Here is a 4,501-nt window from a genome sequence, read left to right on the forward strand (position 1 = left end):
TAGGGTGTCATGATCTAGTTAGCTGTCTTGTCCATTTGTAACTTGTTTAGCTGAACTTTTAAAAATTAGAAAAGCCTTTTTTCAAACGGAAACATACTGATATAATTTAAAAGTCAGGACCTTCGGCTTTACTTCGAAGAAAAAAGAAATTCTTAAGATTTTGTTCATAATTTACAACTCGTAGTTCTTATTTTTCACAACTCCTAGATGAATGTTGATAACTTACAGTCCAGTACCTTCGAAAATATTAGTTAAGCAATATCCATGAAACTCTTGTTCTTTAGTTAGTATTTAATATGGTGTTAATAAATTGTAACATTGAATTAGTCATGAAAAATGAGTAATTATTGGCAACGGCAAATCTTTCAACTGTTGTATTATAAATTTAAGAGGAACATCAGAAATTTCAAAGAAAAAGACCCTTTCACAAACATAATGAAAATAGCAATGAAAGGGAAACGACATATATTATTTCTACAATAAAATAAAATTTTTGTATGTGTATTGTCATTATAGTAAATCAAGCAGACTCAATAAATCAAACACACTCAGTATGCATTGTTGTCGTTTCGTTTCTGGACTTTTATTCTTCTGCTTCTTTGTTTGTCTGAACTCTCCGTAGAAATATGAGACGAAACCCCAAAGAGAAAGAAAAAGAGCAAGGCCTTTTTCACCTGAAAAATTTTCCCTATAAAAAATTACAGCTAATACCTCAGTAACAGGAAGTAAAACTGCGATCATAACCCCAGACATCAAAGAAGAAGAGCAGTAAATGACTCCAATAACACCCACAAAGAAGCATTGCCAAATAATGGCAGTCCATACTATCACTGTATAATATCTAGCTTCTCCGAGGTTAAATTGTTTTGCCTCCCTCGATATTGCCTGCAAATTTGATCAATATGTTAATCCTTGCTCTTTAAAGAGATTGCCCATAGCTAAAACAAAATTGAATCCAGTAGTAGCTAGTTTTCATACATTTTTGGTATATCCAAAATTAATTTAACGCGTCATATAAAAATGTCTCAGTCAACTCAAACCCATGATATTGATGTATGTCAAATTTTAAAAATGTAACAAAAGAGTCTATGGAATATGAATAATTTAGCGTTTCGAGCTGGTTTCTTCTTTAATGTCCCACTGCTAAAGTCAAACTCACAACTCATCACAAGCTTTTGTTCTTTCTCTTGTCATTAAAATAAAAAGAAAACTTAAGGGAATTGAAATAAGAAGAAATAAACGAAGACAGAAGAAAAAACAAAAAAAACAAAAGAAGTTTCCAACGAATATAAGAAATCTGGATTAATGATCGTTGGTAAACGCCAATACATCACCTAAAGAGAAGTTGATAAAATTATCATTACATATTTCTCTCGTTAGGTATTAATTACCATAAGAGAAAAAAATAAATCGATGAAACTAGGGTCTTAAACGTGTAATAGAATATTTGTGCTTCTTTAAAACTTTTCAAACTTATAATTTTAAACTTGCATAACGTTGTATGGTTATAAAAAACTTTTTATTTAGGCCAAACCGAAAAGTTTAAAGTTACATACTTTTAAATGCATAAATATGTCTTTTATTTGAAATGGACCAATACAAAAAGAGTTTTGAATTATTTACCGTAACACTATAAAGTTCTTTATATGAGGTTATCAAACTAATGTATGATAAAATTCAACAATAATTATTTTTTAAAATGACTTGACAGTTTAAAAGATTTTAAATTAATGTTGCCTAGAAGTTAAACACACAAAAGAATGGTATAACAAAAACGCAATGGAGAGTAAGATGCATGTGTAGCAATGAGTTACAAGGGAAGAAAAAAGTACCTGAAAATCGTTATTTACAATCATTCCCATGGTGCAAAAAGTAGTAGCAGCAAGACACATGATCATCTGAATCTCCAACACCAACGTAGCAGTAATAACTTGTTTTGCCTTCAAGTAAATCAACTCAATACAAGGCAAAATGACTCCATACAAAGCTGCCGCCAATAGTGTCATCATAAAACCAAGAATATAGGCTTTACTTGTCACACCTTCTGGTCGATCACCATTAGATCGAATACCCAATAAAACAGCACCAACTGTCAACAAAATTACTGCATTGATGGAGTAGGGTGTGAACTTTAACTTTACTATGAAGAAAGCACCTACTGCCGTGAAGGCAAGTTGGGCAGCAAGAAGAAGTGAAGAGGTTGACACAGGGAGTTTTGACCCGCCCCACGAATAAAGAAAATCATCAAGACCAGTTACAACGCCAATGATGAACGATGCAATGAAAATTCGGGGTGTTATAAAGTAAAGCTTGGTATTAGAGCCTTGGGTTTTTCGTCGATAAAAGTATAGGATGACAAGAGGTATAAGAGTGAGTGGCCATCCAGCAGTTTGTAACCAACTACTGAACCATACTCTTGAACCTCCTTCGACATAATATAGACGCATCATTAGAGGGCCACCACAGATACCAACAGCGAGTATAAGACAGTTAATAAGCAGGAGGATTCTCCTCAGGTTGGTGCTTAATCCTTTATGTTCCATATTAATTTTCAAGAGATTTGGATGCTAAGTTGGAGTATTCTGCTGAATGGTCTTCTTCTCCAAAGGTTTGGATTTTTGGACTTCTTGCAGTGATGAGATTTGTAGCCGGCTATTTATAATTGAGGAAAAACTTAGTATATTCCCACGATTTGTTTTACGACATAGACTGGGACTACTATAATGACCTCCTGGAGTTCCTTGGCGAGCTCTGACAATTAAAAAACATAGTATAAGAGCACATACTAAACAAGCAACGATTATGAGTAACTTTATTATTTTATTGCAGCATTGAATTTTTGAAAAAACTAGTACGCCAACCATGGACGGTGGCGCGTAAATAGTCATAACAACGCTACTGGTTAGCATAGTATTTTGCATTTCCACGTGTGAAGAGAAAAATATGGATTAATAAACTTAACAAGGAAGGGACAAACGTGGGTTATAGTTAAGAGTTGAATAATGATTAGTAGCAACCCATATGCCAATTTTGTTTAATTAGATAATTATGAGTAGTCAAATTTGGTCTTCTGTCTTCCCCACTCCCCCAACAGCTCCAACTAACATGGAGTTGGAGGGACGCGCGACAATGGTTAGACTCGACTTCTTTCAAATTCTTTTTCCTATAATTAAACAAAAGGATGTGAAACTCATGGGTTTATAGATATAGGAGTATCATCTCGTCAAGTAGAGATGTTAATTAAATATAAACAAATCAAAAGTTTAGCTATAGAGATGACATAGGGGTGCAAGTTTAAATAGCCATTATGCCGTTTTGCTTAAAAAATTATACTGAAATTCACTTTTAAACCACTGTTTCAAATATTTCACTTGAAACATAAAATGGCATGGCCAAATTAGTATTTTGCCTTGTCCCGAAACTGGACAGGACACTTTTAAACCACTGTTTCAAATATTTCACTTGAAACGTAAAATGGCATGGCCAAATTAGTATTTTTGCCATGTCCCGAAACTGGGCAGGACATGACTGGCACCTAAACCTTAATACCATTGAGTGAACCCTGTTCTAGCTAATTGAAGGTTTGAACTAATCTCAATAACAAAAAATAACCATAAAGTCATTATTAAATTCTGAAAAACAAACCAAATAAGAGTTTAATTTCAAACAATCTAGCACACCAACCCACATGTAACTTTGGGGTATTCCCATGGGGATAATATCTAAAATAAATAAAAGCTTAAGAAGAGATCTGCTAGTGCTGGAATGAATCAATGAAGCCTCCACACTAAGTCTAGGAAATGTTCCTTTAGCCACATACCTTGTTAACTGCGAAACTCATTGCATGGTAAATTCAACCGAACTAAGTACTTTCAATAATACCCAGCAAGTCCGGTTGACCACCCATAAGTCGGGAATAAGAATTTTGGGGCTAAACACTAATAATAACATGCAATAACATAATATAAATAATTTATTAAATTAATATATATAGAAATTTGCAAGCTAAACTGAAACATAAAATTTGAGTTAAATTCTAATGACTGAGTGTATTTGAGTTTAATTATTTTGCAAAACACATGTGACAAACAATGGCACCTGCGGGTGTGAGGATAAACTAACCCACTCTCTAACCCTTGTGGCTTTTATACTTAGGGAGATTGGCTACTTCTCCTAAACATGTAAGTCTAAATAAATAGTGGCACCTGCAAGTATGAGGATGACTAGCCCATTCTCGGGCCCTGATAACCTTTATACTAGGGAGGTTGACCACTTCTCCCAAATACATAAATCTATAAACGTAGAGTATAAGTATGAGATAGTTAACCCTGTCCACCGTGGCTCTCACGCTTAGAGAGAGTGGTTACTTTTTGTAAAATGTATTCAATAATATATATATTTATTCTGAGTTGGATCTGAGTAAATGCAATCATTATAAAATACACATGTAATCAAGCAAGAATTTTAATTGCTTCTGATATTCTAAGCTAGCTGAATTTTC

At 33.7% G+C, this 4,501-nt stretch overlaps 1 pseudogene; it reads right to left on the minus strand.

The window, feature by feature from the left end:
- Positions 1-480: 480 nt before the first annotated feature.
- LOC138891068 (purine permease 3-like) lies at positions 481-2,689 on the minus strand (annotated as a pseudogene).
- Positions 2,690-4,501: the final 1,812 nt, after the last annotated feature.

The sequence above is a fragment of the Nicotiana sylvestris genome, chromosome 5, assembly GCF_000393655.2.
Source record: "Nicotiana sylvestris chromosome 5, ASM39365v2, whole genome shotgun sequence".
Taxonomy (NCBI): Eukaryota; Viridiplantae; Streptophyta; class Magnoliopsida; order Solanales; family Solanaceae; genus Nicotiana; species Nicotiana sylvestris.